This window comes from Plecotus auritus (assembly GCF_963455305.1).
Source record: "Plecotus auritus genome assembly, chromosome: 7".
Classification (NCBI taxonomy): Eukaryota; Metazoa; Chordata; class Mammalia; order Chiroptera; family Vespertilionidae; genus Plecotus; species Plecotus auritus.
This window is the reverse complement of record NC_137774.1, coordinates 163,780,740-163,802,204: the sequence shown is the minus strand read 5'-3', so window position 1 is coordinate 163,802,204 and position 21,465 is coordinate 163,780,740.

The window sequence follows — 21,465 nt, the reverse complement described above, 5'->3', positions numbered from 1 at the left end:
TATGGAAAGAATAGTCAGAATTCAAAGGGTGTCACATTCCCATTCTGGAAGCAGTGAAATGAGAGTCTTGATAGCGTAGGTTTTTACCCCATAGGCTCTTTTTGTCTGCAGGTTACACTGTAGTTCTATAATTAGGTAACCTGAAAAAGCATGTCATTTTAGCGCAGAATATTAGACAGGCAGTATATTTGTTTGCACATTAAATCTTACATGATCTGGAACAAAGCCTAAGGCACAACACTTATGGGAAAAGGTACAATTGAACTCAATCAATGAAATGTTCTAAATGAATACAGACATGCATTTTTTAGTAGAATTAACATTTTATTTTAGATAACATCTATAAAATGAATAGAAAAAATGTAAGCAGTTTGTTACTTAAAGTGTGAGCTACAAGCTTCTTATGGTAATGTATATAGGGTGTTCCAAACAAATGTATACACACTTTAACAGCTAATAACTCACTTAATTTTTATTCCTTTTCAATATTAATAAACACTAACTTTATAATCATTCAAAGTGTGTATACATTCTTTGGGATACTATATATATGTATATATATTCAAAATAAGAATAAAAATATAAATAATTATGATAATTTTCAAAAAATAATGCCATGATATTCTCAAGATGACTGTGTGCTATAGGATAAAGTTGTGCTGAAAAACACAAACATGTCTATCAAAGTAAGAAAGAGAAAATTGTGCTTAATGTCTAATATTTAATAATATATTTATTTTACATTATTAAACATTAATCCATTATTTAAATTATTAAAATATTAGCAGTAAAATTATGTTAGAAAAATAGGATGTAAAATATTAAAATGGAATTAAAAATGATATAAAATTCAAGAAAATGTACAAAATCTTAACAAGTGATTTCAACGAATATATGGAAACAGGATAACAAAAATTATTAATATTTTTATCCCAGAAATAATCATTAGAAATTGCCATAATGTTTTTTTTTTCAAGCATCTTCTCAAGAGATGCACAAACTGAGTGGATGTCTCACAGTATGTGTAAAACATTTTTATAAGTGCTTTATGCTGAAAATATATAATGTTATTGAAGTCTTTAAGCAATCTGGGAAGATGCACCATCAGTAGAGATAATTATCTACCACTCTCTGGGGATCTGGCTTGCTAAAGTCATTGAAGATGCCATCATTTTTGAATGAGTCAGATAATTGTGTTTGGAGGATTCCAATTTAGCTAATTTCATAATCATGAGCCTTCCTTCCCTTCCCTTCTCTTTCTTCCCCCTTCTCGTCTTCTTCCTCCTCCCCTTCTTCCTTTCTCCTCTTCCTCTTTTAAACATCTATGAGTGTTTAGTTGACCGGACCTCAGTTCTACCACATGCAGTTGTTTTGAAGGTGCTGGGACAGGTCCCTGCACAGAGAGCTTAGAAAAATAATTTATACTGAGTTTGCATCTGTAAATGTGAACTTCTTATTTAATTGTGGAAAAGTTCAATGTGTCTTGCTAAAGCTGTGCCTACATGAGAAGGTGATGAGGTGTAGCAAATTTAGGCAAAAAAAAAAAAGTAATTAAAAACAGCTATTTTTCTGTTGAAATAAATTATATTTACCAAAAAGCTTAATTTGTTACATAATTTCTGAACTATTCAAATAGTTGCTTTACTTCATAGTATATATGTATATGGAATAAATGTCTTTTATCTCTCACCCATGCACACAATGGAATATTATAAATAGGTGATACTTTAATTTAAAAAAAGCAAAATACTCAGGCATCTGCCATTGATCTATTTATCCAAAGCCTAGATTATCTCTCAATCTTTGTTATAACTTGGCTATTTTTGCCTAGCATTTAGGGCTTATTATTTCATTAGGGGATGGTTACATGCCAATAATAAATGCAGTAATTAATAGCTTCAAGGATCAATGTTAGCATTCTCTTAATGTAGTTTAAAAGTCCCTCTCAAAGGCTTGTCTAGGAAAAGATTCACAGATAAATTATCTATTTTCTGTACAAAACTTGTTTCTTGTGATGGTACAGATTCAATAAATTATTGACATAACCTAAGGTAAGATTTCCAATATCAATCCTATTGATGACTGAAGGTGACAAAGAGGGTTAATGTCTTACTAGTGTAGAGATTTAAGGAAAGTCTAACTGCATTTGCTAACCTATATAATCCCAGCATTTCCATGGTAGACTAAATGATAGCCCCAAAGACATCCACATCCTAATCTCTGGAACCTCTACCTCAAAAGGGATATGATTAAGTATCTTGAAATGGGAAGATTATCCTGGATTATCCAAGTGGATTCTAAATGCAATCATAAGTATCCTTAAAAGAGTGAGCCAGAGGTAGATTTGACTATGGCAGAGTAGGAGGCAATGTAACTATAGCAACAGAAATTGTAGTGATGCAGCCAGGAGCCAAGGAATGTGGGCAGTTCTAGAAATGGAAGAAACCAGACCATATTCTCCTCCAGAGCCTCTATCTAGACAGAACAAGCCTCATGAAGACCTTTACTTTAACCCAGTGAACTGACTGCAGTCATCTGGTCTCAGGAACTGTAACACACGAAATGTGTATGTTTTAAACCACCAAGTTTTTGGTAATCTGTTAATGCATCTATAGGAAACTAATATGATATCATTTTAAACTTCTTTCCCATTAAAAGTTTACAAAAATCACTCTAAACTGGTAGACTGGAAACACCCATGTGTGAAACACATGTGGTTTATTCATATGTCTATAATTCATTTATTTTGATAATTTTGGCTTATTGCTTCTTTGTTTAGTGTACTTAGATTTTTTAAAACTGTGTTTATTTCCTTTGTAATTTTCACGATGCAATCACCAACGTTACTTTATCGATCTGCAAGGCAAACAACACACCTGGTTTTAAGCACAATTTGTTTTTTAAGTGACTCTGTACAGTTAAAATTATTTTCATAATGCATTTATAATTAAGACATTTGGCTCCAGAACAATGAAACCTCTTCTGCTTTGCAGAATATTTAAAAATTCAGAGGGAGATATCTCTGTTTTAAAATATGATTGACATTACACCATCCATATATGACTGGGAAAGTTTTACAAGATTGAAAGTACAAGTCTTATATATCATTTTGGTAGCAGATTGCAGAGTAAATCTCTGATCACACTTACTAGTGTAGAAAATTCAGTGTATGTACATCAAAAACATTCACAAAACAATTTAGTAATTATGCAGAGCATAGAAATGCATATGAATCAGCCTAAATGTGTACTTAATCTTGTTTTATAAACATTGCTGACTATGTAAAAAGAATGTCAGATAGCCTAGCTTTAATTCCAGTTGAATTGAATCACCTCAGTCTCTGAGCTACAGTTTTTCCCAGTAAAGTGGTAAGATTGGGCTGCATTATTCCACTTTGCTGAAAAGATTCTGTGGATTTTATGGTCAAATTAATGATAAAATCTCTCTTTGGAATTGTTATTTCTAAACCGCAGTGCCAGCTACAGAAGGCTGGTTAGAATCAGCAAGGAACTACTCATTTATATCCACAACCAAAAAAATACAACCCGACTGTTATTCTCAGAAACATGGGTTAATAGTGTATTTCCTTCTTTATAATTATGCAACTAGTTAGTTATTCTCAAAGATGTTTAATGATTTTTAAAAGTTATACAAGAAAAAGAAGAAAACCTTTCTAAATGGGATTGTCTATATAATGACTTGCAATTATAATTGTTGAGAGAAACACACATACTCTTAATGACCCATGCATGTCTTCATGGGGTTATGGAGATACTTGTGATTTATCGATGTACAACCCAGAAATTAGAGAGCAATGGCAAGTTACCTGGCATGTATTATGTGATCCTTAGTGCCTTCTGCTCCCAAACAAAATCCAGGTAAGTTTCCTGTGTGTACGCGTGTGCGCATGATTATCTATGTGTGTGTGCAGAGATGTGTGTGCATGCAGGGGGTGGGGAGTAGAGGTGGTTTGCTTGTCTATAAAGGGATGTATGGGGAACTGGCCTCATATCCACATGTATCTGACAGGAACTCTGACCTACATTTTCTCTTAGGGCTCTGTATTGGATTTTATTTCTCACGACATGGAAATTTCAAGTCAAAGTAGAGTTTTTTTGGGGGGGATTTTATACACATAATGCAAATCAACATTTGCACAGAATTTTAAAAGATGTAGGTTAGGCAGAGGGCCAGGGCATGCAGAAGGAAAGAGAGAAGAGCCTTTATAGGGAATTCAATTTCAGTAATTAAGGAAACCTGAAAAGATAAGCTCTTGACAATTTCCCCACATAGACGCACCTGAAAACATTACACAAAGGGCAATTTAATGTAGGCCCTTCACTAAGCCAGCTGATAAGCCTGCCCCTGCATGTTCACTGTCCCTGGTGAAATCAGATCTCCTGAAAAGTTAAGAGTGTTGCACCAACAGTATATTAGAGTTTCCAGTGCTATTTATTGACCAGGCTGTCCTTTCCCCTATTGTGTATTCTTGGCAGTGTTGTCAAAGATTAGTGGATGGCATATGTGTGGGTTAACATTTTAAGCAGGAGGATATAATAATCAAATCTACAGTTCAGGAAGGTTAATGTGGCTTCAGTGTTGAAAGATGAGCATACATGCACACACATCTACACTCACAGACACATAATTAGGCTAACGAGCTTTGTAAAGGAAAGAAACAATATATACTTTGACTTTGTTTTACCAGAACTTTGGATATAAGTGTAAGTACGCATTGAGAATATTTGTTAAAATATTAAATGGTTGGATTGAGATAGAATGCCTTGAAACAGGTCAGTTAAAAACAATTCTAATAGTGCAGGGGAGACATAATAAAATATGGAAATAGAATAGAGAGATATTTTAAATATACACTGTTTATGAATTAGTAACTAAATATACTTCAAAAGAAAGGCACACTTCCTCAAAGTAGATCAGAATTCTCCAACTTCAGATATTTATGAAATTATTCTGAGAAAAGAAGGAAGGCTCTACTTGGATTGAAAGGGGTGTCAGTTTTACCACTGTTTACACATTCACAGGATGAGTTTGAGATCATGCTAGAAAAAGAGTGGGCCTAGCAAGGTCAGCCAACAGACAGATAAGATGGGATGACAAGGTAAAGTAAGACCATGTTTAGAGGATTGTGTTTCCATGGAACTAGAGTCTGGGTCAGGGTGAAGGGTCTCACAGATAAGTTTTCTTTGTGTAGCATTGTCTTCACCAGGATTGGTACTAAGAATAGCAATAAGAGGGGAGTCTAGATATGTTACAGGCTTTTGTTAGGAAAAAATCGATCATTTTTGAAGTGAATAGGAACCAAGCACCGGTATTTAAAGTTGTTTTTTAGTAAGAGGGAGCCATGATGGATGGAGGAAGACTTGGCTAAGAGAAAAATAAAATGCATAGAACTAATACTGTGTGGCAGAAATAAATACAAAGGGATGAAGTTTGAACACATTGTAGAAGAGCAGGCATCATTTTCCCCCCTGCTCTGATCCTGACGAAGAATGGGAGGATTGACAGTGTTATAGTCCAAAAAGACAGAGAGGCAGGTTACCATATTCTTAGCAGATGAGAAAACATCCCTTTAATAAATGGGACAAAATTAAGTACAATTTAAAAATTCTTAAAACATGGAGAGCACTTTATTTTTAGACTAGTGGCCCGGTGGATGAAATTCGTGCACTGAGGAGGGGTGTCCCTCAGCCTGGCCTGCACCCTCTCCAATCTGGGACCCCCTCGGGGGATGTCCGACTGCCGGTTTAGGCCTAATACCTATGGGATCAGGCCTAAACCGGCAGTTGGACATCCCTCTAGCAATCCGGGACCACTGGCTCCTAACCGCTCACCTGCCTGCCTGCCTGCTCACCCCCCAAATGTCACCCCCATTGGCCTTCTCGCCCCCAACTGCCCCCCCTTGTCAGCCTGATCACCCTCAACTGCCCCCCCCCCCCTGCCAGCCTGCTTGGCCCCAACTGCCCCCCCCCACCAGCCTGATCACCCCCAAGTGCCCTCCCCTCCTGGCCTGATCACCCCTAACTGCCTCTGCCTCAGCCCCACCACCATGGCTTTGTCCAGAAGGTCTCATGGTCTAATTAGCATATTATCCTGTTATTAGTATAGATCATTCCAACAGCCATTCCAATTGTGCACCAAAAGCTCAAATAAGACTCTGTTCCTGTCCCAGCATCACATGAAGTCAGGGGCACAGGTCCTTGAGGGCAGAATACCTGGGTTCCATTCTAACCACCTATGTGACCTGGTGGTGAATGACCCAATCTCTCTGCTCCTCACGATTTTAATTTACAAAATGGGGATATAGTGGTGTCTGCTTCAAAAAGGGATAACCATGGTTGTTCTTATTTGTAAAGCCCTTAGAACAGTGCCTATATAGTCCTTCTTAAATAAGCATAAATAAAATGCATTGTGGAGACATTTTTTATTCCAAATTCAAAGAATGAATTTCAATATAAGGAGAAATCAACAAGGACTTCCCTTCTGTTCTAGAAATAACTTCAGTCCTGAGAATCCCAAAATGTACTGACTTTTCTTAGATCTTCCATCTTCTTGAGAGTTACTGAAATCAGGATTGAAACTCAGAAACAGGATGGGTTCCCGATGTTAATTCTAATTTTTTCAAGATCCTTAAAATGGCACCTGGGTCCCATTCCTGCCTAAAACAAAAGAAATGCTAGATGAGAGGATTGAGAAAGAACTGAGAAATAATAACTGAAATAATATTTGGGCATGTTCTATCATGATTCCTTTATTGCAAAACTCTTTCCACATCTCTATTAGAAGTGAAGACTTCAGTTTAAATTGGATCCTAAAGGTTAAGTAAAATCAATAAAGAACTTCAGTGTGCAGAGATCTTAAATTACTAATATTCTCTGGGACATGAAATTCATCACTGTGCCTACCCTACAGCGGAATTTGTTTGCTTAGAAATTATCAAAAACATATAAATTATGAAGATCTACTCCACAGAGACATACTGATCTTATTTTCAAAAATTAAAAGATTCTTGGAGGAAAAACACAGGGCAAAAAACGTTCTTAAAATACAGACGTGAAATGAGCCATGGTGGTTTAGGAAGATGTATAATTTTACAAGTGTTAAGGGCATATATTTCTACAAAGGAAACCCTAAGATCACATTCAGTGATTAAAAGTATATACAATATACTTAATCATTTGGGATTTCCCCTGGTACTAGGTATTCAGTGTAGTTATAGGCCAAGTGTCTTTCATCTAACCTCAATGCTCTCACACCTCAGTACTTATGCATAAATACATTTTGATTTTTTTTATTTGTATAACCCAGAGCTAGTTTTATGATTCAAGGCTTATTATAGGACAAAATAATTTATAGTTTATTACAGTCTTTTATTTTCTAAGTCTAATTTCTCCATCAGCCACATCTCCAAAGAAACATTTATAGGGAGGAAAAAAATGAAAGAAAGGAAAAATGATGAGGAAGTGGGTAAGACAAATTAGATAGTACTAAATAAAAAATCACAACATGGAAACACTGCTTTAATTTAAGGGCTCCTATGGGAGGCGAGTGAAGAAGACTCCAGTCTAACTGCAGACTGCTGTCTGCTTTGCCTGGGATTTGGCTGATTTTCTCTGGTTGTCATTAGATTACTATCATTATTGTATGCTTGTATGCTTTAAAGTTCTAATTTTTGAAAACTCATTTTATTTTCTTTACACAAAACGCACCTATGCCAATGCATTCAACACACCAAAGGTTGTCTTGATGATAAGTAGGGAGGCAGAGGGTCAGAAATCATAGTGGGAGGGTTGGCTGGGTCACTTTCCGACTTGGGGACCTTCGTCTAGCAAACGGTGAATAAAATCTCCTCTCAGAGTTGCCCTGGAATTAAGTGAGAAAAAAATTATGTGAAGCATGTGGACAGTGCAGAGATGCATTCTAAACTTTGGCGGAGGAAAGTGCCCTTGCCAAGACTATCCGTTTTTACAAAGTCACACAGGGGCTGAGGGCCAGAGCCATGCTAGGAAACCAGGGTTGTCTACCGCTGGCCACCCTTTCCTAAGAGCGAAGACATTACAAAATGACTTGTTAGTCTGACTTTGGGCAAGTCCCAACCTCTTGCCTTTCGTTTTCTAAATGACAATGTAATGATATAGTGCAGATTTGGAACTCAGATTTGACAATGCAGAGACAACCATTTTCATGGTCATTTCTGAAGAGCTGGTGGAAGTGAACAGGGACAAGTGAGACTACGTGAGGCAATAACTCATCAGTGTGCAGCTTCTGAATGCTTAGTGGCAAATACTAACATTCATGGCATTTCATATATTGGTGCCAATATATATATATATATATATATATATATATATATATATATATATATATGTATATATATATATATTTCTATCTATATATGTTTTATTTTGAAAACACCATATTCAAATAATTTGGGTATAGTAAGGGATGGCTATAGTTATGATCTAATCAGAATAATTTAAATGATTTTAGTGATACCTTTATTAACTATTAAAATTATTTATCATTAAAATGTCCCCAAAACCCCAGAAAATTATAATAAAGAAAATAAAATTCACTGATAATTTCCCCATGATAAATCATTATTTTGAATTTGTTGGTTTGTTTAGCATTGCATATATAAAGTTCCCCCATGCCTTTCGTCCTTAGAGGCAGTCACTGCCTTAAAATAGTGCTAGTAATTACTGGCTATCATTTTGTAATTTGTATTACTATTAACAATTTATAGTATTGTTCTGTGCCTTTAAAACTTACATAAACAGTATGAAAATGTACATAACCTTTTGCAATTTCTGAACTTAACTTCACATTTTAGTTATTTACCCATGTTAGTACAAATAGGTACAATTTATTTCCTTTTTGCTGTTACAGAATACTTCAATGTTTGAAAATAATTATAACTAATACCTGGGAAGGAACTCTGCGGGTTCCCTGACTTGCTATAAAAAGCAGGCCTGGCTCTAGCCTGTTTTGCTCAGTGGACAGAGCCTCGTACCGTGGACTAAAGTGTCCTGGATACGATTCTGGTCAAGGGCATATACCTCAGTTGCAGGCTCAATCCCTGGTCAGGCCTGAGTGGGAGACAACCAATATTGTCTTTCTTACATCGATGTTTCTGTCTCCTTGTCTCTCCCTCTCCCTTTCACTCTCTCTAAAACAATCAATGGAAAAATATTCTCAGATGAGAATTGACAACAGCAACAAAAAAGCAGGGCTGCAGTGAAGATGTGAGATGAGTCTCCTCAGGCAAATGTAGTTTCTGTAGTCACACCACTGGATTGCTGAGTCTCAGAGTGTTTGCATTTTCAACTTTCCTAACAGTTGGCAAATTGCTCCAGGAGGTTTTATCAATTAATATTAGTGTTCCCATTTTTCAACCTCACCAATTATAAGTTAGGTGTTGGATGTTAGTAAATGATGGGATAGCTCTTTTTCCGATTAATTTGCCTTTCTCTTATTACTAGTGAAGATCAAGAACTGTTTCTATAACAGTTGGTGATTCAAGTTTTCCATGTTCATTTCAGTGAATGATGTCACCATCCATCTCGAGTCCCAGCTAGAAATCCAGAAGCCATTCTTGGCTCTTCTACCTCCCTCATTGATCTTCAGTCTCTTGATTCTGTTTCTCAGATGTGTTTCACATCTGCTCACTGACTGGTATCTCCATCAATATCTTTTCAAGCCAACACCCTTGATCTATATACAACTATTGGTCTCCCAGCCCCCAATATTACCTCTGTACTTTGTATCATCCATCCACACATCATCTCGTGAATAAAATCACTTTTACTCAGGAAGAGTTTGCAATACATTTTATCTAGGCCAAGAGTCAGTTCATCTGGGCCAAGAGTTCTCATATAAAATGAATAGATCATTCTAATAGATTATGAACAAACACTTCAGTTATCAGACAATCAGATTTGTTATAAGAATGTAGTGTCACTATGGTTACCAATCCTATATGATTAAATCGCAAATACTGTCCAATGATAATCTGCTCCCCACCTTGAAAATTCTGCCTTAAACTGCTTGACCAGCCCCCCCAAGATGTATAAATAACTTCACTTATGTTCACCTAACAGACACTACTGATATCTATCAATAAGGTGCTGCGGTGTCTAATGAACTTGATTTTAAGATACATACATATCATGATATATATATTTTGAAGGTTTTTTTTAATAAATATTTATTGTTCAGATTATTACAGGTGTTCCTCTTTTTTATTCCCCCATAGCTCCCCTCCACCTGATTCCCCACCCCACCCCACCCATGCCCTTATGCCCTGCCACTGTCTTTATCCATAGGTGTAAGATTTTTGTCCAATCTCTTCCCCCACCTCTCACACCCCTTTCCCCCTGAGAATTGTCAGTCCACTCCCTTTCTATGTCCCTGATTCTATTATATTCACCAGTCCATTCTGTTCTTCAGATTTTTTATTCACTTGATTTTTAGATTCACTTGTTGGTAGGTATGTATTTGATGTCATTTTGTTGTTCATAATTTTTATCTTTACCTTTTTCTTCTTCTTCCTCTTTTTAAAGAGTACCCATACCACTGTCAGCTGATTTCTCAACAGAAACTATGCAGGCCAGAAGGGAGTGGCAAGAAATATTCAAAATGATGAACAGTAAGAACCTACAACCAAGATTACTCTACCCAGCAAAGCTATCATTCAGAGTTGAAGGTCAGATAAAGAGCTTCACAGACAAGAAAAAGCTAAAGGAGTTCATCACCACCAAACCAGGACTACATGAAATGGGGGTCTTTTTGATGAGTCATGAGGGAAAAATCATATTCTGGGTCAGAAGCTCATATTAGCAGTCCATCAATAGGCCTCTATATGCAATCTATATGTCCATTTTAGACAGCCCCTTTCTTTTGTCTATCAAAAAGTTTAAGAAATTCTCTTCATTAACATTACCCTGAAAAATAAAAAAAATTAGATGGCCTTCATAGACAAAATAAACTTCTTAAGAATTTGATGCGATCATTGTAGTAGAAGGTAGAGCTTTCCTTGAGAGGTGTGTAGGGTATATATAGATGTCACTGGAGAAGAGCAATGATGGCTGCTGGCGATCCTCTTCTCTACTTTTACTCTGTCTTCCCTTGCCGCCTATTATTAAGAAGGTGTGACCACATAAAGGCACATGGTGAGACCAGTACCTCCAAAGGAGGCTTAGGTAGCCTGCTCAGGTCTTAAATTATAAAGGTGAGGAGGCATTTGGTAGTCATAGATGATTATCAGAGGTGACTAGGCTGCCTGCCAGAGTGTTCTTTGTACTGTTCCCTTCAGGACTTGAGGATGACTAAGAATTCTTGATCATAGCCTCCAATTCAAAGGAGTGGTACCAAGGCTTTGATTGATTTCATGTGAAATGCCAGTTACTTGACAAGTCATGGTAATTAGGAGTGAACGTTGAAATTTTTAAATTATTCAAGTGTAGGAAATTATAAGTTCTCAAATTATAACTAATCCAAATTTTTTTTTCTACTCAGAGGAACCTTTCTGCATGGAAGTGCTATTACTCACTGTGGTCACACAAGGTAGGCTTTAGCAGATACTTGTGTATGCTCAGAAGAACCATTTGAAAGGAGATTTCAGCAGATGTCTTATCCTTGAGGCAAATGTAAGAGAGCCTACACAGTCACAACGGGTGTCCCTTTGGAGCACCGCTTTCCACAATTAAATTGGTGATCTTTCCAGGGCTGACAATTCTGATAATCTAAAGAATATCACACCAGGAACTCCTTTAACACCCGTGAGATTGTTGTGAGTTGAGCATCATAAAATTCAGCTGTAGTCAGTTGAATTACTAACAGCAACTTCTAAAAATAGGATGTGACGTTATATTTATTCAAAATCTGTCATTTTGATTTTCAATGCTGTCTTAAGACCCAGATTTTAAATCTATATGAACATTAGACATTAGGCACTTATGATTTGTTCTTTTTCCACTAGATTAGTGATTTATTACAAAGGGTACTAAAGGATACTAATCAATAGTCAAATGAAGACATACAGAGGGCAAGATCCTGAAATAGGAAACTTCTGTCCTCATGGATCTTGCGGCGGGGGGGGGGGGGGGGGGGGCGCTGGAACACAGGCATGTAGAAGCATTCTGGGTCCCCAACATGGCAGGTTTCTGAAAAAACATGTGTTCTTTCTAATCTAATAGAATTTCCAGACGATTGTGGCATCTTTTGACTTATCCCAAAAGAAATAATGCAAAGGCAAAAAGTAAGTTTGAGATTGTTTTGAATCTATTTACAGATCGTATCTTGACCTAAATATAAAGTCTGTTTTGATATACTATCACATACATTTCTTAAGATAATAAAGAAATTTTATTTACTAACTAATACAAAATTAAAATTTCTTTTAAGTCATGAGGACTATGTAATGCTTATAACTGGGGACTTTATCTCATTTAATTGGAATATTTTAGAAGGACATAAATAGCATATGCCCTCATTGAAAGAGCATAATTTCCACAAAATGGTGATGATGGAGATAAAGATGATAAGATATTATTCTCCTCGGGTACTATATAAGGGTGTAAAAGGTCTCAGACTGATTTTTCAGTTACTACCCTCCATCAAGGCACCTGGCAAGCTTATGTGGTCAGTGGGAGCTGAAATCCACCATACAATCTTCAGACCCAACCAAGGGACTCAGCTCCAGGGTGCATCACCCAGGAAGAAGGGATTCCCTTGTGAAACTGCAGGAGTGGCCCTGAGGGTGAGCATTAGCCTACCCACCAAAGGGCAATTGGCCTTGAATAGAGCAGGAGAGGTGACTTTAGGACTGTAATTGATGGCGTAATGGGAAAGCACAAAATCAGAGTGTTTTATTATACTCTTTGAAATGCTTCTCTTTCATTTCTCTATTAAAAAATAATGTCCTAATATATGTGATATGCATCAAAGGATATATTATTGAATACTGAATGGCAGCTGTTCTCAAATAAATTACAGTCCAGCTAAGATAACAGTACACTTGTTCACAGTTTAGGTGACTCTCCCCTGAGGGGTATAAATTCAGGCGTAGGGAGTACACAACAGGGAAATAAGCTTCTACGTGTTGCAGATATTCCTGAAGGTGGCATTGGGAATCAGTGTTCAGGAGATGAGTTGTAGAATTAAATGGAAAGATCTTCTGAAACAAGCAGAATAAGTAAAACCCGGATACCATGGTAAACAAGGGCCACGGGCAAAATACTGATTGGTGTTCTGGGTAGGTAATCATTGTTGGAGTAGGAGCTGGTGCAGGCAGGAAGTATTGGATGACTTTCCCAGTTATACACTCAATGTGTTAGATAAATTCCCTATTTTTATAGGCATAGGTTAAAAACACACAATGTCAAATATCTTACTATTAGATAAGTTAACAAATGGAACTGGTAAGTTAACAAATGGAAAGTGAAGCATGTGGTAGGAATTTAGAAAAGTTTTCTTGACTTTCATCTAAAACACAATGCTTCCCAAAAATGTTGCCCCCTGGGAGACATTTGCAAAAGACTGGAGACATTCTGTTTATCTCAACTGGGGAAGGGGCACTACTGGCATCTACTGGGTAGAAGGTAAAGGTGATAGTGTTTCCTGAATTCAACAGGAGGTATCTATGAATTCTGTGAAATCTTTCTTCCTTTTAATGGAGAAAGACTTCACAGAATTCTTTATTCATTAAGATTCTGGAATTTAGTGGTAACCTTTCTGACTTTGTAATCATTATACAGAAAAGCCCTTAACATTTAGATAAAATATTCAACAATTGCTTAATAGTGACTAAATATATAGGTTTCTACTCTGATTCATCATTTCCTGATCAGTGTTTTTTTCTTTTTTTAACATGATTGAAGTACCAACATTTCATTAGCTAAATGTTAGCTAATCATAGGGAACTGGTTTTTGAAAAATGTGCATATCAGTGATCTTTGCCTTTCTATAATATAGCTGGAAATTCCTAGTGATGAAACTCAAGTTCAAAAGATAGTTCATGCTTTTAAACTGATGTCCAAACATGAAAAAGTTATTTAGATCAATATAATTTAATTAAGTGAACCAGGCACACAAAATCTAAAAACAGCATAGATAGAAAAAAATTTTAACTTATTTGAAAATAATGAATAAATTATATTCCAATTTAGATGTACTATTTTGGATCAAGAGTGACTTGCTATGAAAACAATTTTGGAAACGAAGTATAGATTTTTTTTTTTTCGAAGTATAGATTTTTATGCTCACCTAAAAAATATATAAGGACTCTAGAAAGAGTCCTCCCTAAATTCTACCAAGCATTGTGACCCTCCATTTTGGTAGAACTTTGTTTTAACCCAATAATAACTTGATTATCTGTGAAAAACCTATAGTATGTGTGGTAAACTAGAAAGAATATCTTGGACAATCCATTTAAATTACATCAATTTTAGAATATAACCCTGAAGTGACAGAAATTATAAAAAAGACAGTCATTTAGAAAAGGAAAACTATTAGAGAATCAGTGAGGACAGCTCTCAGCTGGAGGTCGATGTGCCAAATATGATAATTGCTGTTACTGTAGTGAAATAAATGGTTTAGAAAATAATCACTCTTAGGGAAATTCTGGAAACTGTCATAAAGCTGGCAATGGGAGATATCAAAAGACTCGGAGAAGCTAAGAATTTAAAAGAAAATAAGTTTAGATATAAGGTATATAGGTAGTAAGTATAGCATAATATTTTTATTACTATGCATTAGTTTAATATTCACTTATCGGACCTACTATTCATTATGGAGGAAAGCCCAGCATTGAATAGTTGAGTGGATCTTTAAAACTTACATTAGAGCCAAGTCTGAAGTCTTGTATCTGTAATTATTTTCTTTATATTTGGCCAACATATTTATACTATATAAATGTGTTAATAAATTATCTTTAATAAATGTCTCCTCTTTGCATTTACATGAAACACACATTGAGGTTACTCCACTGTACACTGACAATTTCACCTGCTCTCACGTGTTCTTTATTTCAGAGAAGCTAAGCTTCTGGTGGAATTCTCAGAAAACTTTAAAATGTTTAGACACACAACGACAGAGTGCTCCCGACACACACAAGGGTGCTGAGGATACACAGGAACACCACTGCATCAACACACTCAAATCCCATCCCTTCCCAGGCAAATGGTTGGTGACAAACACCCTTCAGTCATTTGGATATTTCATATGGTAATTGTTTTCTAATCAGAGACTTCAGCTATAATTGCCTAGAAGGCACATGAGGATGGTTCATATTTAATTAAAGTAATTATCAAAAATGACCAGAATATGTAATAAACACATGACACAGAAAAACATTCATTTAAATATGTCTGGCTGATTTTATTTGAGGAAATCTGTAATACATTTCATTTGAGAGCAGTCTTGACTAGGGATAATAATTGTTGACATAAATAATACAAGGCTTTGCTTAAAACCTTTTCATAAATAAAATAAAGAAGCGTAGAAAACATATATGACCTGGTGTCCAGAGAACAGCAGTGAATTAAAGTGCTATTAGAAATCAGCCAGGTGGGCCAAGAGTGTTTTTTAAATTTGTCAGTGTATCACAGCTTTGGGTTGATCTCTAATTTATTGAAAACAGGATACATTCTTACCAAGAATCAACAAAAAAGCTTTGTTTTACTCCCCCCAATAATACAAAACAATAAAAGAATGTAGAGTCTAGAGTAAGGAATAAAGATTGGTAAGGAAGAAAGTAAAATGCTATTCTTTCTTCTACTCTCTTTATCCTCTCCATTATAACTATATGTAAAAATATCCATTATATTTATTCATTATATTTAACTAGAGGCACAGGTGGGGTCTGGCTGGCCTGCCCTGATTGGGGCTGACTGGGCTGGGCCAGACGGGGGGCGGGTGGGGGAAGGATGAAAGTGATTGGTGGCTGGCCCCGCCCCCTGGTCAAACTCCCGGTGGAACTCAGGCTGAGGGGACAATTTGCATATTAGCCTTTTATTATAAATTCAGGCTTAGGGAGTACACAACAGGGAAAAAGGATAAGCTAGATATCTTTTTAGTTTTAGAGAAACAATTATACCATAAATATACCTTTTATGTAGCCATATTTCATGGTCATGAAAACTGACATTGACATTAGCACTGAAAATCCTTAGTGTACAAATTGCAACCTCATTTATTTCAATACTAGTGGCCTGGTGCGTGAAATCCTGCACATTAAAAGGGAATTAATTAGAGGAAATATTTTAATATTGCTATTTTGTTTCCATCTCTCCATCCCAGTCTCTCCCAGTCTCTGTCTCTCTTTGTTTTTCTCAGCAGTCCTCCAGGCCTCCCTGCCTCCCTCTCTCCCTCTTCCTCTTTCCGGGCTGGGAGGGGACGGGGTCAGTAGGGGCAGCTCTACCCTCTGCCTGCCCTGAGGCCTCATTCTGAGAGAGGCTCTGAGAGTGAGCTGGGAGGGAGGGAAAGAAAGGGAGAAAAGGCTGTGAGCTGGTGGGCGCTGTGTGTGTCTGTGTAGTTGTGAGTGAGTTTGAGTGCCATCCCTGCCTCCCCTGTCCCCGTCCCCACTGCCACAAGTCCCCACCCACCAGAGCCTGCTGCACATGCAGCCTGGGCATTAAGTCAAGCCTTTGGTCGTTTTGGATGTGATGGACCCTGGTTCTTTATATATATAGATAGATCATCATGTTAGACTAATGTATTTCTTTTTTTTTTTCAAATTCATAAGAGCTTTGTTTTTTCAATATTTATTGTTGAAGAGTATTACAGATGTCCCCCTTTTTTCTCCCCAGTGCCTCCTTCCACCCAGTTCCCACCCACCCCAGGCCTTCACCACCCTATTGTCTGCGGCCATGGGTAATGCATATATGCATATAAGTTCTTTGGTTAATCTCTTCTTCTCCCGCCTCCCCCCCCCACCCCGAGATTCCTCCATCTGTTCCATGTTTTCATGCCTCTGGTTTTATTTTATTCATCAGTTTATTTTGTTCATTAGATTTCACATATAATTTCTTATATAATCTGTAATTCTGGAGTGACTGAAAGAAATTGTGTTTTAAAAAAAGTAGATCTTTCTCTCTCTCTCTTACCCTTCCTTACTCCCTCTCACCCTCCCTCTCCCTCTCTCCTTTCCCTCACACTTTGCTGATTAAAACACGGCTGCCTTTCCTGACAGATTGGCAAGGTGTCAGAGTCCTGATGAATTGTTGAAGTCCTCAATATGGTTGCAATGTAAGTGGGAGGAAACATAGAAACCCTTGGGAAAACTGAATGTCTTCTTGGAATACAAAGTAAGTAATGCTGCATCCATGTTATAAAGATGGAATAGAAAGAGAATATATGAAATCTTTTTTAATAGAAGTAATTACTTGAAATACCAATCATAGTGGAAACTGGTAGAAATGAATACTTTATATGCAATACACAGTCTTCCACATCATGTGTGTAGTCAACCAAAGATAGCTAAAATAGTTCACAAATTGAAATATAGGCACTTCTGGAGTAGAATTGAGATGGGATCTGATGCTAGTTTATCTAATAAATCTTTCAAGGTGAAGGGTAAATCTCTTTAACTTTGAAATTACTGTAATAGTTGAGTTTATAAAGTTATTGCTGCAGTGAACGCTGGGGCAACCCATCTACTCCCATGTACATCCTTTATTTTAAGAAAAAAAAGAAATGATTTATTGCTTTAAAATTGGTTCAAAGTTCACAGTCAATTTCTCCCTTAAATTTGAATGCAGCAATATACTAGGGAGTTCTTTGTAATTGCCAAGGTACAATGCTAACATTTGATGGCAGTTATTATAATTATATCTGACTCTGGAATGTGGATTTTTATTGCCAGGAAAATTATTGCAATAGTTTGCAAATGAAAGAGAATATAAAATAACTAGTGGCCCGGTGCATGAAATTCGTGCACAGGGGCAGGTGTTCCTCAGCCCAGCCTGCACCCTCTCCAATCTGGGACCCCTCGAAGGATGTCCTACTGCCAGTTTACAGGGATCAGACCTAAACCAGCAGTCGGACATCCCTCTCACAATCCAGGACTGCTGGCTCCAGCCGCTCACATGCCTGCTGGCCCCAGCCACTCACCTGCCTGCCTGCCTGCCTGATTGCCCCGAACCACTCTGCATGCTAGCCTGCTCGCCCCCAACTGCCCTCAAATGCCCCCCCACCAGCCTGATCACCCCCAACTGTCCCCGTGCCAGCCTGCTCACCCCCAACTGCCTCCCCTGCTGGCCTGCTCGCCCCACCTCTCCTCCCCACTGTCCTGCTTACCCCCAACTGCCCCCCTGCTGGCCTGCTCACTCCAAACTGCTCCCCCCACTGTCCTGATCACCTCCAACTGACCCACACTGATGGCCTGCTTGCCCCCAACTGGCCCCCTTGCTGGTCTGCTTACCCCCACCAGCCCCGCCCCCCACCAGCCTTATCACCCACAACTGCCATCCCATCCTGGCCTGATCACCCCTTGGCAACCCAAGCTCCCAGCCCCTCCTTTTTTTCTTTTTTTCTTTCTTTTTTTTTGTTTTTTTCAGTGCCTCCTTGAGCAGAGGCCAGGGCCGGCTGGATACAAGTATCTGGGATTTATTTATCTTCTATAATTGAAACTTTATAGCTTTGAGCAGAAGCCAGGGCTGGCTAGAGCAAGCGGGAAGCTTGGCTTCCTCCATCACCAGGGCAACCCAAGCCTCCTGCTCGCTTCAGCTCCGTGGCCGCTGCCATCTTGGTTGGGTTAATTTGCATACTCGCTCTTGATTGTCTGGTGGGCATGGCTTGTGGGCATAGTGGAGGTATGGTCAATTTGCATGTTTCTCTTTTATTAGTGTAGATTACATTGTTATACATAACCTTGATATACTTTATGTCTTTTGGTGGCAAATACATATTATTTCACCTTTTCAGGTTTCCCAGTGTATGTATAATTGATAAAACAATTTTAGGAGCCTTATGTGGAAAACTGAACATCTATAAAAAGTATGTTTCTCTACTTTTTGCATCTTTTTTCTTCAATTTTTTCAATATTCAATCTTGCTTAGAAATTGGCTTGGCCAACCCTAACTGGTTTGGCTCAGTGGATAGAGCGTCGGCCTGCGGACTCAAGGGTCCCAGGTTCGATTCCGGTCAAGGGTATATACCTGGGTTGCAGGCACATCCCCAGTACGGGGCATGCAGGAGGCAGCTGATCGATGTCTCTCTCTCATCAATGTTTCTAACTCTCTATCCCTCTCTCTTCCTCTCTGTAAAAAATCAATAAAATATATTAAAAAAAAAGAAAAAAAAAAGAAAAAGAAATTGGCTTGGCCAGGCACCAGTGTGGAGAGGTTTCTTACTTGCAAGAGCACTGCTCTCAGGATATCCTTGAGCTGTGTCCCCTTCTGTGTCTAGTCATGCAGTGGCCTAGGCCCTCATGTGCTACCAAGGCAGGTCTATTCTTCATAGACAAACCTCAGGCTGTATTGTAGAAGGCAGAGGCTTTTCAGAGAGAAGGAATGTAATTCTCAGATGGCTATCATGGTCTTCAGATATGTTTGAACTCTTGTTTGCCAGGCAGCAAGATTAAATAGCTCCAGAGAAGCCCGGCCTGTGTGGCTCTGTAGTTGAGCATTGACCTATGAACCAGGAGGTCACGGTTTGATTCCAGGTCAGGGCACATGCCTGGGTTGTGGGCTCAATCCCCAGTGTGGGGTGTACAGGAGGCGGCCAATCAATGATTCTCTCTCATCACTGATGTAGCTATCTCTCTCGCCCTATCCCTTCCTCTCTGAAATCAATAAAAAAAATATTTTTAAAAAATAGCTCCAGAGAAGTCTCCCTAAAATAATTCATTAGCAGGGACACATCCTCATTCTGATCCTCACCCAAAAGTTAACCTTATCATGAGTTACCTTCAGTACTGGATTCAGAGGTGAAGCAGAATAGTCATTACACAGGCTGCTTGCCTGGAGCCAGGCTCCACAATTTCTATTTTAATTAAGCTGTTCATCCATTTATTCAACTTTTATAGGTATTTGGGGTATGCTACTGACCCAAGAAAAATAACTTGACCCACTGCATTGCATTCTAGCTTGAAAAGATAGGAAAAATACAATAAGCAAAATAAACAAGAAAAACACATAGTGAATCAAAAGGGATATGTGCCAAGGAAAATAGAAAACAAGAGACATGGGAGGTACTATTTATAAATAGGATGGTTGGTGCACTAGTAAGCCTCAGTGAGAAGAAGACCTTTGAGTTTTTCTCTAGTTCTGTTTTGACCCTGTCTGGTGACCTCTGCAGTAATTCCCTTATTTAGGAGAGGATATAATTTATCTGTGCTAACAGAATATACCTGTTATAAAGGAAGCTGTATAAAACAGGTTTAGTTCATAGTTTTTTTTTCTTTTATTCATTTTTCATAAGAGTATCTGTGTTCAGTTAAGCCCATAGGTTTGCAAATGGAAAATACCATTGAGCATTTATATTAGGGGAAATGGTATCATACTAATGGGTAAATTAGATGCATGTTGCCTAAGAGTTTAATCCAGAGAATGGATTTATATTAAGTATAAATTATGCCCCCCGCTTAAAACTTGTTATATGACTATAACAAAAATTGTTTCTACATACAATGCATTACAATTTTAAGGGCCTTCTTCTTCTTCTTCTTCTTCTTTTTTTTTTTTTTTTTGAAGTTATTTGTAGCAACTCAGAACAGCTTTAGGAATGAAGAAAATGAAAATAACCCGCCCCCCCCAAAAAAAAAAAATCCAAAAAACTGGGTCAGTCTTTTCCCTTGTTCTATCTGTTTAAAAGCATATCTGTTACATTTTTCTGTAAATGCTTATCACACCTTATGCCAACGCTTGTCTAATCCACAAAGTTTGTACTCGTATACATCATTCCCCAACGCTCTTTCCATGTTTTAGTTGCCCTTGGCCTATACCTTGGCCTCCTGCTGCCTGTCTCAATAAATTCTGAACGCAAGCATTTACCTGCAGCAAATGCAAATGGTTCCCATAGAAATATGGCATCCAATCAAAACCAAAGCCAAGGGAAACAGAAAGGTGAGGTTGGGCATAATTTTCCCATCACAGTCTCCCTCGCTTTTTCCTTTGAACTTAGACACTATTGACCTTTGTCTGTTTCTAAAGCTAGATTAATTCTGCTATTTCAATGAGTCTGAATTTTCAGAATCAGATCATTGGGATAAATTTAAGAAATGCTAATCTCTAAAAAGATTGTGGGGGACAGATGTTAAAAGATGGGGGAAAAATTGAGGATGGCAGAACAAGAAAACACCTTAGAGATAGAGAAGATCTTAATAAGTCTTCTAATTTTGTAAAGAGGAAGGTGGAGAAAGAACAGTTAGGCTGGTATCTATCCAATGTTGGTTGTCAAATCCTCTGAGTCTCCCTTCAGCAGAACTGTGGGTCCAAGGCCATTTGT